This window comes from Henckelia pumila, chromosome 4 (genome assembly GCF_033568475.1).
Source record: "Henckelia pumila isolate YLH828 chromosome 4, ASM3356847v2, whole genome shotgun sequence".
Lineage (NCBI taxonomy): Eukaryota > Viridiplantae > Streptophyta > Magnoliopsida > Lamiales > Gesneriaceae > Henckelia > Henckelia pumila.
In genome coordinates this window covers 148,864,693-148,884,143 of record NC_133123.1, presented here as the reverse complement: position 1 = coordinate 148,884,143, position 19,451 = coordinate 148,864,693, and positions in this window count along the sequence as shown.

Sequence of the window (19,451 nt, the reverse complement as noted above, 5' to 3'; positions counted from 1 at the left end):
CCAATAAAAAATTTGTTTTCACAATTTTGATATATATAAAAAATTATGTTAGATCTTTTATCAAATCTCTACGATATTCCTATGTCCACCTATTGTTGGTGGAGGCGTGAAGGCGTGAAGCTTGTCTGCTACTATAGTGGACGACCACATCATTTGAAAATTAAAATTTTCTTATTGTATATTGGATGTCATAATATCTGTTTCAATATCCTTCCTATTACAAATCGTATTTTGAATTAGTTAATAAATAAGTACAATTGATTCCTATAGCAATATGATATAGTACTATTTATAAAATGATGACAGTTGATTAATATCGAATGATTGTTATATAAGTCCATTGTATATTTGTATAATCATACCTCTATGAACATATATGCAAAGAATGATATCTTTTAAGCACAATTAAATATTTTTTTATTCTTAATAGATAAAGATGAAACTCTCTCTTATGACACTTTATCATGGCTTGCTTATTATATTATATAATAATATAATGTTACAATGCATTTGGATGAAAATTTATAAGAGCTGATTTAAGATTCACTTAAATTTTATCCATTGAAAAAAGTTAATGGATTTTACGTTGAATGAACACCTATCCTTTTATATATTGATGATGATGATTATACAAGCGAGTAATTCAAAAGTTATAATTTTTAACTCGTTGTACAAACACTAATTAAATTTTTTATAAATCCGTGTAACAGCTAGCTCAAACTTTCAATTATTCTTCTAACGATAACCGTTCTCTCAATAATTAAGCGGAAAAGTCATGAGAATCAAACATACTTTGCTACCAACTATGTACAAGATCGAGTGTTTGTCAAAAATAATAACATGCACGTTAAAGCTAACATGACGATGCCGATTTAATAACTCAAAACACTACATTCTAATCATTTTTAACAAAACAATTGTTGGTTCCCAACAACTATCTCTAAAATTCTAAAAAAAATAAAAATGATTTGGGAAGATTCCAAACATGCATAATGCTCTTCTTTTAGCAATAGAAAGTCAAGCCCACCATAGGAAGAAGAAGAGAACGTACGTCCTCTCACCTGGCAGTTTGACCAATCTACATCTTTATTATGTATTGCTATTATTTTTATTAATTAAAATAAATATTGTTTCAACTGCCAATTTACGCGCATTTTCCTCGTTTTGGCTGATAAATTGAGAAAATAATTGGGAACCCAACGCGTAAAATAATTTATTCACGCGTATGTTTCCAATTATTTCCTTAATTACCATTTATTAAAATACAATGAATTTGATTTCAAATCATTTTTCTTTTTAAAAATACATACTTTCCAAATTTTAAAAATAATTTCTTTGATTATTAAAAATTAGGAAATGTATATATGAGCTAGATATAAGATTTATATAAATTATTTTTTTTACTTTTTTTTATTTCTTTTTCATGTTGTTAATTAATCTATAATATTCCTTCATCGTGTATGCATATGCAAATATAAGATTTTTTTTTGGATAATTTCTTTTTCATGTAGCAGTGCAGTGCTATGACCATTTAATTTAAAAATTCAAAAGTTTAGGAGAATTACAATTTAAAAAGGAACTAAAATATATTTCTATGGTTTTATATCAAATTAAAATGTATTAATTTATCGTTCTTAATAATTTCTGAACGTAAAAACCATGACTATTGATCAAAATATATACACGATAAATAATTGGATCATGAATTATAAATAATTGTCGAGATTAAAGAATTTTAATAACAGGATCATGAATTCGAGATCTCATCTAAACTTTAAGACATCTATATCATATGAATTATAAATAATTGTCGTCTGTCGAGATTAAAGAATTTTAAGTTCAAATAATTTAGACAGCTTCCTCACACGTTGTTTTAGGACATGACCAACACCAAGAGGTTAAAGAAGTTTTCTTAGTCACACTACGTAAGATACAACTCGTCTTGTCTACGTATTTCACACGAATCATCAACCCTTCAATTTTTGTCCAATCGATATAAGTTGCTTTTAAGTTAATCTGGTCGCTATTTATTTTTTAAGACACAAGTATAATAATAATAATAACTAATATTATAATATTAATAATATGATAACGACCCATTTAAATAACATTTTTATTCAAAATTAATTTTGAAAATTTTCTCCTCTGCGTCTAGAACATTAAATATTTTTTTCAAAATGGCACCATCAAAAAGACAAATCAAGCATAGTAGAAATATTTATTATATTTTTTGGTATTTATTGTCGTAAAACAATTAATTTTCTTCAATGCAATTATAATTTGAAAACGTGTCAAAGTTGGCTGTTACTCCTCCTGCTATACGATATATGTAATTTTGAATTTTTTATATTATGAGCACTCTCACGGTAGATATTTAGCGTCTATCAATTCGATATATAAGATATTGTTACCATACTCACATAAGTGTCCACAATAGGTGTGCACTGTATCAGAATTATTTATATGTTTTTAAATTTATAGAAAAATAAAGGTGAATGTCTAGTTGTCATTATTGAAATTAAAAATTAAATTTGAACTAACAATTTTTTTAATAAAAATAATATTATTATGATGTGTATATTAAGAATTTTCCGATGCAACTTGGGCAAATCTGGTAAAATTTTTCTACGTACGATATAATCAAGTGGTGAATTGATTAAGAAATGGGATTTTTAATGAGTTTGTTGGTTGAACTTAACTTAAACGAGGCAATGTGGCTGCTAGTTTTGGAGTCTAGCCAGCTAGCATAAAACATACAAAATGACTTTGACATGAATTCCACATTGGGTCCTCCCACCAAACATTTTCTTGTCTCTAGTTTATTTTTTTTATTTAGCATATATATTGCATGTATTGAAATGTTATTTGTAAACATTTATATAAAAATAAATATGTTTTCAAATGGTTTTATTTTTATTCATATTCAAATTTTGTTGAAAACACCCGATGATTTATATCTGATATCAAGATAAAATCTAGAATTCGACACTTAATTATATTAAATTCATTTGTCAACTCGAAAAAAAAATAAATAAACCACCTCCATATACCTAATAATTAATTAAGCATGCATATATAATGAAATAATAATTCATTTCACACTTCGATTTTTCCAAAAAAAAAAAAAAAAAAAAAAGAAATAAAGTCAACAGTTCAATAAAAATGAAGGTAGACTCAGCAATAGCTTAAATGGACGGTGTGACGGTGTGGCCTAACCCACTTGCCTTTAATTTAGTTTATTTTGTATATAATAATATGATTGTAAATTAAATAAAATTTATGATTATTTCACGTGACAGATTAATTTTTTTTTTATTTTTTGGTAAAAAATAGGAATGGTTTATTTATAAGATGGATTGTAATATAATAAGGTTAATGATCCAATATAATCCAAAGACCTGAAAAGATCAAATGTAGCAAACTCAAAGACTTTGGACCAAAAACTAAAATTCAAGTATTTACAACCTTCAAGTTGGTGGCATCATGAACGTTCATTGAACAATATGCAGATCCAAGTTGCGCAAATTGGTCCAAATTCATTTCACTTTTCGACATTCAAATGTTCAATTACATTGTAAAAAGACAAAAAACGAACAAACAAACTTAACAATATTGTCTATGTCCAATTAATTCCAAGAAACGTAACAATGTCTATGTCCAATTAATTCCGAGAAAAGGGTTTACCAGGAGAAAATCTTATCAGTATTTACGTTTAAGAAATTTCAGAATGCAGGATACTTCCCTTCTAACACATTATATCTACTTATAACCCGTGAATTGTTGGCAAAAGGTTCTTTAAATTTTAAAATAAAAAAAAATATATACCCGTCACGATGGATATTATTATTTGGGGAAAATTGCAATGTATAAAGTTGCATATTTTGGGTTTTTTCTTCCGGTGATGGTCAAAATAAGGTCTTAGTTTAATTAATAGTACTTTGGATTATGATTTTTTTTTTTATTTTAGTCTTTTTTTTTTCAAGAGTACTGTTAACATGATATAAAATATTGCACAAGAAATTGGTAATGTAGTTTTGGATATTGTTGATGTGTCTAATATTAAACATGACAAAAAAAAAACAAAAAACACAAAAACAAAAACAAAAACAAACCCACTAAGCACTATGATCAAATTTGACTAAATACATATCAAAAGTCAAAACAGATATATTTACAAGATGATATTTGCAATTTTACCTAAATCCATTTCACAATATTTTATGACCAATATTCCCTTTTTCCGAAAAAAAAAAACCAATATTCCCAAATGATTTTCGGAAGTATTTTTGAAACGTACGTAGCCCAAATGATTTTAAGCACTTAAAGCTTAAAAGTTGTTATAAGCTGTCATGTCTTATTTTAAAAATAAAATGTTAAAGTGTTTGGATGAACTTTTTTTTAACAATTTAAAAATGCTGATGTGTTTGATATTATAAGATCTTTTTATTGTCAAAATTACAAAAAATTGTATAATACTATGAAAGTAATGTAAATAGTTATATATATATGGAAAATGATATATGTACAATGAGGGTTACAAATTGCATTTGAATACAAAATTATCCCTACACTTGATTTGAAAAAAAAAAACTTTCAAAAATGCACTCTGTAATCCAATGTGTAAGTCTCATTGTACACGTATCATGATCCATTTTATATTTAGGATGATATATATATATATATATATATATATATATATATATATATATATATACTATATGCCCACTTCATGCCCACCATGTACAAGTCAATTCATCTATTGTACCGATCAACTCATCTATTGTACATGGTGGGCATGAAGTGGGCGTTTTTTTATGGTGCCCAACATTATATGCCCACTTCATGCCCACCATGTACAAGTCAACTCATCTATTATACCGGTCAACTCATCTATTGTACATGGTGGACATGAAGTGGGCATATAGTGTTGGGCACTATATATATATATATATATACAATTTTGCTATCCTGTCCACCTAATGTGCCCACCATGAGGTGGCACTCAACTATTGGATGTGATGAATTGTGCGTCCAATAGTTGAGTGTCACCTCATGATGGACACATTAGGTGGGCACAGTGGATGGACAGGATATCAAAACTATATATATATATATATATATATATATTAATTTTGATTTCTTACTTCCTAATGGACATCAAATTTGTGAGCTACCGTTAAAATTACATAGTCCCAAAATAAAAAAAGGACTGCCAAAACATACCGCCTAGCTGCTAATATATGGTGCATTGGATCACAAATTATATATATATATATATAAATATATATATATATACAATTTTGCTATTCTGCCCACTCACCATGCCCATTTAATGTGCCCACCATGAGGTGGCACTCAACTATTGGATGTGATGAATTGTGCGTCCAATAGTTGAGTGCCACCCCATGGTGGGCACATTAGGTGGGCACGGTGGGTGGACAGGATAGCAAAACTATATATATAAATATATATATATATATATATATATATATATATATAAATATATATATAAAATGAAATGAGAGATATAACTAAATTTGACCTTTACTCAAAAAAAAAAAAGGACTTAACTAATTAAGGGAGTGTTTGCAATCACTAATAAAAAAGTGATTGTTAGCTTATGGCTTAAAAAAATTATTTTTGTGTGTTTCTTAAACCTAGATTATGTGTTAGCTTATGCTTAAATTAATTGAAATCCAAAAGCGAATCATGTGGTGATTATGATTCTCCAAAAGTGATTCTAATAATAAGTTCATTGTTAAAATCACTTTAGTCACTTATTTATCAAACATTACCCAACTTTGATTTTTAGATTTTCACATATATTTCCAAACACTACCAACTTTTGATTTTTTTTAATTTTTTTATAATCTATAAATTAATGACTTCTACAAAAACACAATTTATTGCAAACACTCCTTAAACATCTCACACAATCGATCGGATTTGAATCCAAAATTAACCACGGGACCTCGAAGTCTCACCTTTATCACTAGGACAAGAAATCGATGATTTTGAGCATGAATGCTGACAAAACAACTTTTCATTCATGTGCACTCAAAGAAAAATGGTAACAAAACCTAGTGCCAAAGAATATCAGTGATGGGATTTTGATTTCATTATACTACATTCCCAAGTCTTTTGTTGATTCTGTTGGCTGAGTATTAATAATAGTACTGATTAAATACTTGGTGTCCACGTAGGTTTGAAGCATTATAAATCCAAAACTTTAATGCATATAGCACTAATATGTGTGTTTTGGTTTACAAATTTTACACGTATGTCAATTTTTTGTTCTTTCTTTTACTTTCTATGGTTGAAGTCTTCCCCATGCTATATCCGACTATCACCCCATGGAAGAATAATGCATAATGGAAGTAGTTTTTTTTTTTTAATAAAAAAAATAATAATAAATAATGGAAGTAGTTTTCAAGACACATAGCACGAGCTGATTTGTGATCACTTTTAAAAAGTGATGATAATGTGCATGAGACATAGTGAGTTTTCGGTATAACATATCAAAAATATCAGTATGAAAAAAAATTATACCACCATCGATACTGAAATTTCAAAATTTTGATATAGAAAAAATCCATATTGATATCGTATAGATACCAAAAAAAATTCCGTATATGAGGATTTGTGAATCAATTAATTTTATTAATCACAATAGAAGCATATTTATACAACAATGTAGATAACGTAGATATACTCTAATCTCCTAATATAAACAAAGATATACATGGAGAAGATCAAAACAAATCTCTAAGGATATTCTGTACAATATTATCTAACATGCCCCCTCAAGATGGAGGTTCCGAAGAAACACCAATCTTGAATGTTAAGTGGCGAAGACGAGAACTCGATAACGGCTTGGTCAATGCATCAGTTAGTTGATCAGCAGAGGAGACATGAGAGACACGTAATTTGTTATTTTGAACTAAATCCCGAACAAAGTGATAATCCAATGCAATGTGTTTCATATGAGAGTGAAAAACAGGATTAACACAAAGATAAGTAGCATCAATATTATCACTGTACAAGACTGGCGTGGAAGGAATTGCAACACCAAGTTCCCCAAGAAGAGAGCAAATCCAAGAAAGTTCCGCAACACCAGGGGCCACCGCCCGATATTCAGCTTCAGTAGAAGACCGAGCAATTGATTTCTGTTTCTTAGAGCTCCAAGAAATCGGATTGGGCCCAAAAAATATAACATAAGCTTCCGTAGAACAGTGATCATCAGGGTTGCAACCCCAATCGGCATCAGTGAACCCATGAAGAGAAGGTGCAGAACAGGAGCGAAGGGTCAGACCATAATCAAGAGTGCCATGAATGTAACGAAGTAAGCGTTTGACAGCACCCCAGTGAAGCTCAGATGGAGAATGCATAAACTGAGAAAGACGATTGACAGCAAAATCAAGGTCCGGACGAGTGACAAGTAAGTACTGAAGACTACCCACGACCATTCTGTACCTAGTAGCATCTGTAGGAGACGCACCATCATGAATGGACAACGAACCAGTGGTGGCTAAAGGAGTAGACACAGACTTGGACGCTTGCATGTTGAAGCGAGTGAGAAGATCCTGAGCATACCGCTTCTGAGTAAGAATAAGACCAGAGGGAACAGGAAGAACCTCGACACCGAGAAAGTATGACAGAGTGCCCAAATCCTTAACTGAAAAATGCGTGGCTAGCTGCTTAATTATCAGTAACAAGAGGCAAGTGACTACCTGTAATAATCAAGTCATCCACATAGACAAGAAAAAACACAGTGTGTTCCGAGCGACGTAAGATAAAGAGAGAAGCATCAGCACGAGAGCCATGAAACCCAAGCATAAGCAAAAAAGAACGAAGCTCGTTAAACCAAGCCCGGGGAGCCTGCTTAAGACCGTAGATGGCCTTCTTGAGTTTGCATACATAAGACGGAAAATTTTTGTCAATAAATCCCGGGGGTTGAGCCATAAAAACCTCTTCACTGAGAGAGCCCTGTAGAAAAGCATTATTCACATCAAGCTGGCGCAGAGACCATCCACGTTGAACTGCAAGAGACAAGACAAGACGAATGGTGACAGGCTTAACCACTGGGCTAAACGTGTCGTAAAAATCAACACCAGGACGTTGGTGAAAACCCTTGGCAACCAAACGCGCTTTATGACGGGCAAGAGAGCCATCAGAATTGCGCTTAAGACGGAACACCCACTTGCAGCCAACCAAAATTTGAGAATCATTAGGAGGGACAAGATCCCATGTGCCATTACGGAGGAGAGCGCCAAATTCGGAGGACATGGCAGAACGCCACTGCGGATCACGAAGGGCGGTAGTGATACAAGTGGGTTTAGTAGGGTCAGATGGTTTAGTGACAACAAGAGAGTAACGAGGATTGGGTTTGGTGATATGATTTTTGGAGCGAGTGGTCATTGGATGATGACTCAGAGGTGGTGGGACAACCACAGGTGCTGAGATGGGCGGCGAAGGATCTCGAACAGGGGCTCCATGACTAGGGACGGGATCCAGGGCAGCAGGATTCGAGTCAGAAGTGGGATCGGGAGTAAGGGGAGATTAAGAGGTGATGGCGACACAAATGGAAATACAGACTCAATAAACCGAACGTGACGAGAAACAAAGAGCTTGAAGGACGATAAATCGAGACATAGGTAAGCACTTTGAGTGAGAGAGTAACCCATAAAAACACAGGCAGAGGATTTAGGATCAAGTTTATGATTGACATAAGGGCGTAACCAGGGATAACATAGACAACCAAAAACTTTAAGCTTTGTGAGGTTAGGGGGACGATGGAAGAGGGTTTCGAAGGAGGAGAGCATGGAGAGGTTGGCTTTGGGCATACGATTGATAAGGTAAGTGGCAGTAGCAAAAGCAAAAGGCCAGGAAGAGGTAGGAACGGATGCCTGATGGAGAAGGGTGAGACCAGTTTCAACAATGTGACGATGACGACGTTCGGCAAAGCCATTATGTTCAGGGGTGTGGGACGAAGTGGTGAGGTGAGATATACCGGATTGAGAGAGGAGAGATTTGAGAGCGAGGAACTCGCCCCCATTATCGGTGTACAATGTGATTATTTTTCGTTTAAAATGAGTTTCCACAAGAGTTTTATAGTTGGTGAACACAAAGAGAACATCTGATTTGCGTTTGAGGGGATAAAGCGAAATATATTTCGAAAAATGATCAATAAGAACTAAATAATATTTGTATCCATCAGTGGAAATAACTGGAGAAGTCCATACATCCGAAAATATTAAGTCTAGAGGCGAGGAGGAAGTAAGACTAGATGTAAAAAATGGAAGTTTGTGACTTTTATTAATATGACAGGAATTACAATGAAACTGCGAAAGTGCAGACGACGAAATTGAGAAAACTCTAGAAGACGCTAAGTGATGAACTATATCAGGGGAGGGATGACCTAGACGGGAATTCCAGAGGGCGAGAGACTCGGAGGTAGAGACATAAGCTGAGGGTGACTGGAAGGAAGGAACAAAAGCCAGGTGTAGATCCCATCCTTACATGGTCCCGTGAGGAGAATGGCCCCGATGCGTAGATCCTTCACCTGAAAAGAGGAAGGGGAGAAGGACACAGACACATTGTTAGTGCAACAAAGCTGAGAAACAGAGATTAAATTTGTACACATAGAAGGGACACATAAAGTATTTGAAAGAACAAACTCCATGTATGGTGTAGGCAAGGTGATAGTGCCAGTATGAGAGATAGACAAACCAGTGTCATTGCCAACAACAATGGAATCCAGACCATCATACGGCGAGTGGAGAGACAAATTGGCAAGGTTAGTGGTAACATGATGAGAGGTGCCCGTATCCAATAGCCACTCAGAGGGATTCATGGTGGCGGCTGGAGGAAATGAGGCTGTATGAGCTTGGGGTGCCATGTACGCTGTCTGGGACGTGGAGGAGGCGGGCGGCGGCAATGGCGAATATTGATAAGAGGGGCAGCGTTTCGCAGAGTGCCCGGTAACACCACACAATTGACAACGCCCGAGATATGGGCGCGAAGTAAAGGGGCTGACAGGTGGTCGCGGCTGGGAGTCGGTATGAAAACGCGAGCCTCGCCCGTGCGAACCACCATGTTTGCAAGAAGAGCCACCAGAGGAGCCATGCGAGGAGAAGCGACCAGGATGGGAGGCCGTGAAGGCTGTGGTCGGGGCGGGAGAAGGAGGCACGACAGCCGCAAGTTATGCCTCAAAAGTGAGAAGTTTTTCATGTAGTTCGTCGAAGGAAATTGCCGTATCGCGAGCCTGAATAGCATGAGAAAGCTCTTTGTAGGAGTCGTCAAGGCCATGGAGAACTTTGAGAGTTAGATCCTCAGAGTCGACCGTGACACCCATAAGAGCAAGAGCATCAACAGGAACCTTGATGCTTTGCATGAATTCAGTAATTGATTTGGCGCCTTTGATGGGGTTAGAGATCTTGGCTTTGAGCTGTAAAATACGGCCCCGACTTGGAGACGCATATGTCTTGGCCAACGTATGCCAGGCATCAAAGGAGGTGGTGGACGCGGCAATGAACGGTATCAAGGTGGGTGAAAGAGCCCCTATGATAGCGTTAAAGAAGCAACTGATCTTGACGAATCCAGAGGGCATGCGCAGGGTTGGCAGTGGTGCCAGTAGTGGACGTCAGGGTGGCGGGGGGACACAAGTGTGTGCCATCAACAAATCTTATCAAATCATACTCGATGAGAAGAGATTGAAACTGTAACACCCGGTATTTTAATACGTAAATTCGCATGCATAATTAGGAAATTTATTTATTTAAAATTTTAGATTTATGGGTTAAATTATGATGTGAATTATTTGTGCATGTTTTAAGATTTATTTTCAAGCATTTAACCCATAATTTGAGATTTTTATGATTTTTAGTATTTAAATTATTTTATCGCGTAGACGGGGCCGTGGACGGACGAAATGACAACTTTCTATCCAATTTATTTCATGAGCATTTTTAGAGCCCAAAAATATTATTTTGAGTTTTATTTCCTCAAATTTTCAGTATTTAATTTTATATAATTTTAGGAGTCCATTTTTATCCAAATTTAGCCAAAATATTGACTTTTAATTACCTTTAAAATTCCCTAAAATAATTATTTCTGGATTTTTAAGTTAGTTATCAGATTTTACTTATTATTTAGAGTTTTTAAGTTATATATATTGTATATTTAAAACCCTTATTAATATTTTAATTACCCTATATTCTAATTAAATCAAAAACAAATTTTCTACCCTACATTAAAACCTTCAGCCGCCTCCAACATCTTCATCAACCCTCCTTCATGCCTCTTTATCAGAAAAATCAGCCCCATAGCCTATCAAGCTTAATTCTTGAGGATTTTTGGTCGTTCGTCGTCCCGGAATCGTCATATACGTCTTCTTCTTTTCATTCTACGGTGCAAGGCATGTTTCTTTTCGTTTTTATTGTGCCATATCAGTTTTCATGCGTGTGTGTGTGTATGCACCAGTTTTATTCAAGGATTTTCAGAAAATATCGAGATTTGCTGGATGTATGCACTTGTTCATGTATTTGTCGAATCATGCTCATGTTTTTATGCCATGAGTGCGTCCAGCTGCTGACCAAGGGGTCCCTAAGTTGTGTGAGGATGGTTTGGACTTGAGTGGCTTGAGTGGTTCAAGCCAAACGAGCCCAAGTAAGGGGCTGATGCAAGGATCGGGCTTGGGGGCGCAGGTTCAGGGTTCTGAGGAAGAAGACTTTGTTCTCCTTCTTCAGGCCACTATTTTGGGTGAGGCCTGAAGGGTTTGAACCAGCTAGATGTTGGTTAGGATTGAGAAGTGGTTTCACGGAAAAATATGGCCGGAGTAGGAAGAACGATCGAAAGTCCCGGCATTGCTCAGGTCTGCGCGCAAGTCTAGGATAGGCTGACTTGCAGAGGTTCGTTCTCCTTCGTTATGCCATCATTTTGGCTGGTTTTTATCTTTTTGGAAACGTCTTTGAGTGCACTACGTTCGTGAGGTGGTTTCACGGCCAAATGTTTCTGGAGCAGATGGCACGAACGAATCTCGTGGAACTGCTCAAACTGTTGGCCGAGAAAGGGGTAGGGAGAGGAGTTTTCGGGCTAGGCTGCTTATTTTCGAGCTGGGCCGGGCTAGGGTGGTCCGAGTTGGGTCCAAGGACTCACTGGTCATGTTGGTTGGGTCTAGGTCCGGGTCGTGTTAGTCGGGCTCGGGTATTTTTATTTTTAGACCTATTATTAGATTAAGTGTTAATTTGGGCTCAAGTTGAATTAAGAAATTTAATTGGGCTACTTGGGATAATATTTTGGGCTTAAATAATTACTTATGGGAATCTATTAAATTTTATGGGCCTAGAGTTCATGGAAGTTATTGGGCCGGTCTTTGGGCTTTTAGGCCCATTGGGCCAGATTAAGTTGTTATTGGGCCAAGTATGTGCTAATGGGCTTTAATTGATTTATTGGGCTTAGAAAGGTGTTAATGGGCTTAGGTATATTAATGGGCCAGTCTCAGTGTTAATGGGCCAGAATTTAAGAAATTGGGCTTGAGTGTTAGGGCCAGCAGTTCAGTACAACCCATGAGAAATTGCATGTGTCCTGAATATATATTTAATTATTTTTATGCATGGAAGTTATTTTTAATATTTATATGTTAGTATGAAATTAAATTAAATATATATGAAGGACACACATTTTATTTAAGTACATGCATTCATGAAATAATTTTTATGCACGATTTAATGTTTAAGGTTGAGCAAAAGAAAATAATTTTATGTTGGAAGTTGAAGTAGTGTGACAATTTAAGGGGGATTCGTCCCCATATGTGAACTATTGAAGGGCAGTTTACTGCCAATTTAAGAGGTGATTCGTCACCGCCACGTACGTTGATTTACCACGCTGATCAGTATTTAATGTATGTATGGTTACACTATGGATACGATCTTTCGATGTTAGAAAATACTTTGCTCAACAATGTTTATGTATTATTATGATATTCAAGTTTAATTTAAGTTTATGTTATGTTCATGATATTTTTAAGCATGCTCATTCATGTATATGTTATGTATTAGTATTAAAGTGATTTAAATTATTTTAAACCCTTGTTATGTTAGCATGTTGGGCCTCTAGGCTCATTACATTGATATGGTGCAGGTGAGTACGTAGAGGAGGATGTAGTACCCACCGGCAGCGAGGACCTATGAGCGGACAAGCAGTAACCCCGTGACCGTTGTCTGAGTCTACGTCATGTTTTGAATATTTTATCGTGTTATACATTTTTATTTATTTTCAGTGGTGGATATTATTACTCATCTTATTTAAATATTTTCAGTGCATGCAAATTTTATTTATTTTGCTTATGTCAGTATTTTATTAAATGTTAGACTCAGATATTTAATTTATTAAAGGTTGCATTTTTATTTAAGTTATTTATTTTTAAATCTATTTATTCTGTGCATATATGTATGGGCATGTATGTACATATTTTTACTTAGAAAGTATAAAAAAAAAAAAAAATTCCGCATATTTATTTATATTTAGAGAGTTAGGGTCGTTTCAGAAACTGAAGTTTCCAGGCAGGGTAGTTGGTGGAGGTAAGTTTAAGAGGGGCTTGAGCGGCCACATTAATGGCGATGAGAGAAGCAGGGGCGGCAAGGGGTGAATTGGTGATGACGGCAGCCATGAAGAAGAATCAAGTTTAGGAATGTGGCATTAGCCTTAGAGCTTTGATACCATATGAGGATTTGTGATTCAATTAATTTTATTAATCACAATAGAAGCATATTTATACAACAATGTAGATAACGTAGATATACTCTAATCTCCTAATATAAACAAAGATATACATGGAGAAGATCAAAACAAATCTCTAAGGATATTCTGTACAATATTATCTAACAAAGTATACCAAAAAAATGTTTGTATATCAAAAAATTTCGGTACGGTATCTCGAAAATTCGATATTTAGAGTTCGGTATGCCACCCTATGTCCATCAGTACATGTATTTAAAATTTTATTTGAACATATACATTTTATACATTAACTTCTGAGAAAAAATGCAATTTTGGTTATATATGTTTTATTTTTACGATTTTGTTCTTTTATATATGTGATTTAATTTCAGTTTTGTTGAATCTTTCAAATTTTGGCAATTTACATTCCTTTTTTTTTGAAAAATATTGATATGATACTGCACAGAAAAGCGTTAAATAAAATTCATGTGAGCGCAACATACCTGTATCATTATCTCCATGTCAAAAAAATTCAGAACTATAAAAATAACAAAGAATGCAGACCAAGACTAAGATTTTCAATATAAAATATCAAAATCACGAAAAGATTATTGCTGTTTCTCCCGACTTATAAAAGGGATCTTAATATTATAATCTTGGAAAAATGGGATGACTTGTTTTTAATTGAATAAAATGAGGACATGATATATTTTCCTTAAATTTGTGTCAAATTATTTATGAATTTTGAATTGGCCGTGTATAATTGATGTGTAAGCAACCTAGCCCTCCGTAAATAGTAAAATATAAATAACATATATTTTAATTTTTAAAAATGGGTTTGTTAGATTCTCATTTGTGTCGGTTATTAAGATTGACAAAAATTTCTCACCTTCATGGTATAAAAAATATTATCGAATAGAAAAAACCCAATTCTCTTCTACTCGCAAGGATTTTAATACTACTAGAACTTAATTCTTCAGCGTTGCGGGTTCGATCCTCGTGTGAAGCATATTCCTCATTGAAATATTTGGGGGTATGTTCTGGGAGTTGGACCATGTTGTTCCCTCCCTCAGGTCTCTGCCTACTCGTGCACATCCCTCGATTTAACCCCAACATGAGTCAATGGGCCTCTAACTCATGTGAGATTAAAGAAAAAAAAAGAAAAAAAAAGAAAATTCCATTCAAACCAAATATTTATTTTAAAAGAATTATATTTGCAATTGATGAGAGCAATTTACTACTAACTAATTTACTCTTTGTCGTGTACCTTTTTTTTTGGCGGGATAGGGTGTATTTTTATTTTTTATTTTTTGAATCTGGGATAGGGTTTATTTTGTTAAAATCGGGTCTCGCACCCGATATTTCATTCAAATTTAAGATTTTGTGTTCATTTTACTTATGAGTGTTAATTCGGGTGGGTCGGATTGGTGCGAGTTGGGTTGACGAAAATATTATTTAAAAATTTTTCAACCCAAACCCGATCCAAACTCGAATAAACCCGAAAATGACCAACCCGAACTCGAAACCGGCTAGCTCGACTAACCCGATCAAACTGATTTTTTTTTAATTTTTTTAAAAATAATTAAATAAAAATTTAAAACACACAATAACAATAACAATATTTAATTTAATCACATAATAGTAAAATCTAAACTTATATATAATTTAAATTTGAAAGTCTAGTTGTAGAAAATTTAAAGTATATTTACAAAAAAAAAATAAAAAATTATTTTAACAAATCAAAATTGTACAAGATAAACATCAAATGATGAAAATTTATTATATCAATTTACAATAAATTTGTTTCAAACATACACATATAAAAATGCAACAGATTTTTCTTAATTTTATATAAAATAATAATAATAATAATATAATGATAATAATAATAATAATAATAATAATAATAATAATAATAAGTTTCGGGTCGTATCGGGTCAATTCGGATTGACCCGAACTCGATTATTTTTTTTCGGGTTAACCCGATTCGACCCAAACCAAAAATCTCAACCTTAACTCGTTATTTTCTTGGGTCGAATCGTGTCGAGTTAGAGGATTGAGTTCATTTTTGACATCCTTAATGTTACCGACTTTATCATGTACTTTTTAAGAATAAGAAATAGCACTTTGGCTTGAATTATTTCAAGTTCAAACCAACAGCAAACTTGAATTTGGCCTTCTAGATTGACGTTTGACATTCAAAACCAGAAACAAAAATGTGGTACACACAAGATTAGAATCCTATCTAATCTATACAAATGTGAAAAATGTTGACCATTATATGAATACCTTGAATGGGTACCAAACCAAATGTCATTATAGACGTAGAAATCAGAATCACCGGTCAACCACGTTACATTTTTCAATTACTATAATATTAGGCAAAAATACAAAAGAAACAATAGATTAGATGTCAAATCCTACGAGTATTTTAATCGATTATAGCATTTAGAATAACACAGCCGAATTTGGAACAGTCCTTTGGGTGAACATGAAACGTGCAAATAAATAAATTAGATATCAGTTTAGGAGTAGATCGAGAATTAAGATTGCCACGAACGACTTTATATGTCGTCGAAGAATTCGTTATACATTTTGAGGATGTAAACAATATACCGCACCCTTTCAGTCTTAATTATATATGGTTTTTTTCCCCAATTATTTCAAATATATAATTCAGTTTATGTATTTACTAGCACATTTTTTTTAATTACTATTATAATCATATTAACTAAGTTTTTGAAATCGCGCGGTCATTTTTTTAATGAATTAAATAAAGATAAAACTAAAACTTCATAATTTGCTAACTTTTGTGCGAAAAATCAAATTAAATGAACATATAAATTTGGGAGGGGGAAGTATAAATTAATTTTAAAAAAACGATGGGCATACATACTTTCAAGTTTAGAAAGAAAGAAAAAATATTACACATTTGAGGGTTGACTCTATTATAATAGTTCATATATCAAGAATTTAATTAGCACAAGTTTTGTTGGTTGCGAATGATATTAAGAATTATTATAAGTTGACTCGACACAACATCCTAAAGGTCGTGGCGGTGTTGCACGTTTACATTTGAGATTTTGTCAAAGTCTTTGTGTGATTTTTTTCAATAGAATTTTCTTAAGTTTACGAAAAAAATAATAAATGGATTTAGCTATGATATTTTTATGGATTTATTTAACTAAATAACCTTCGTTTGACCATGATTTGGAAATATAACCTCTTCAATTTCTTCCTTTGTTTTGGTTTTTGCATTTCCTTTATATTTGAAGGTTATTTTGCAAAGTTTTTTTGAAAAGAATGTCATAAATCAAAAAATTTGGTTGACCAAGGTCATTTTTCAAACTCTCCCTATATTTTATGAACTATGTATTTATAAAAGTTGAACGAAATTAGTAGCACAGTTAATCATTTTATTAAACAAAACTATCTTAAAGGCCACGAAAACAATATAAGTATTTGATTTTGGAATATTTTTTATGAGTCGAAGTGATAATAAAGTGTCGATGAAGTATAACTAAAGAGATATACAAGTTTTGGGGTTGAATTTCAACATATGTGTGAGTCTAAATTCACAAAAATAAAGATGTTTTGCTTCTTTATTGTTTTCATTCAGAAATTTATTTGAAAGAACGGAAAATAGTTGAACAGAAGGAAATAAATGAAAAGAGCTAAATAAATGAAATTGTAAGCTAAGCTATCAGGTATTTAACAGTGGTTCCACTAAAGACGTTTTTAATAAATTATTCTTCAAGAATTTTAAAAACACATGTTTGTAGCTCGTCTAATACCAAAATCTATAATTTGACATGATGTATCGGGTTTGAGTAGTATCAAACACCTCCGCAACTAAAAAAAAAATAAACCAAAGATTAAAAATTTTAATTAGGCCAGCACGTCCTTGTCACATTGGACCTAATTGTTGGCTCAATCTTACATTGGGCTGGCACGATCCTTGTTAGATGCTAATGGTCCATTACGCCTAAACAATTATCTAATTTATCAAACTCAGAACTTCAAAGGCTATATCTTACATTGGGCGAGAACGTCCCTGTTACACGCTAATGATCAATTATTAATATTGGGCCTAAACGGCATTGCCGATGGCCCAATGAGAAGGATCGATCTTACATTGGCCCGGCACGTCCTTGTTACATGCTAATGGTCCATTAGGCCTGAACAATTATCTAATTTATTAAACTCAGAACTTCAAAGGATCAATCTTACATTGGGTCAGAACGTTCTTGTTACACGCTAATGGTCCATTATTAATATTGGGCCTAAACTGCATTGTCGATGGCCCAATCAGAAGTATATCTTACATTGGGCCGGAACGTCCTTGTTACATGCTAAGGGTCCATTAGGCCTAAACAATTATCTAATTTATCAAACTCAGAAGTCAGAACTTCAAAGGCTCAATCTTACATTGGGCCAAAACTTCCTTGTTACACGGTAATGGTCCATTATTAATATTCGGCCTAAAATGCATTGCCCATGGCCCAATCAGAAGGATCGGGTTCCATATAGTGAGACATATTGCTGGGCTGGAGCACATACAGTCATGGTTAGTGCCGCCATCAAGCACCACGAACTGGCCCAAATGGGAGCCCATTCATTGAATTTTTAAGTGCAAAGTTTAAGCCTGGCACATTACGCCCAACATTTATTTCAAGAAATATATGATGTGAATACTTCAATTATTATATAATAAAATACAAAATGAGGGAATTTTAGCATTCCATTATTTTTGGATCGATCATTCATGGATATAAATTCTTGATACCGTTTAATAAGAAAATTACTTTTAAATATTGTTCCCGATAAAAATTCACCTCTAAGCTAATATTTTTTTAAAAAAAACTAATGGTATGTTTCAATGCTTAAAAAATGGAATTTGGAATTGAGTTTGCATTTGGATTTGGAATTAATGGAATTGAAATTGAAATTGGAATTGGAATTGGATTTTAAATTCATGAAATTCAAATTTTATTTTGGTGTTTGGAAAAAATTTAAATCACATATTGGAATTTAACAGCATAAATTTTAGAAAAGTGATATTTTGTAAAAAAAAAAATGTCAGGAAAATTTAAATTATTAACTAAAATTTATAAATTTATTATTAGAAATAATTTATTATTTTATAAACTCAAATCCCATGAAATCCGACCAATTTTGTAAGAATTTCACTTAGTTACAAGACATCTCATGAAATCTCATCAAATATCAAATCTCCTCCAAATCCAGTCCACCAAACACAATGTAAAGGAAAACTACATTTGCTGCTCCAGTTACAAATTAAAAGACCCAAAACCCTATATATTCCTTTAAAGCCTTGTATTTTTAAGTCAAACGAATAAATTCCTAAAAATACAATAAAATGGGCAAATGCGATCGTGGATTTTTAAAAAACGTATGATTTTACAACAAAAATCTCGATTTTTATGTAAAAAATAAAAATAAAAAAATCACAAGAATAGCAAACACAAACTAACTAAGAAAGTAAGAAACCACGTATAAAACTCATCATCATTTATACTAGATAACTCTTGGTACACGTACATGTGTATATATGGAAAATGCCCTATATATATTATGCCTCGTAATTTGTAAAAAAAAAATAGCAAAGTTTAAATGAGAGTATCTTGAATAATAAAGGTAATTTGATATGAGGTTATTTTGAATATTATCCATGCTAGGTGGATAACAAACATCGTGCAATGGACAACAAC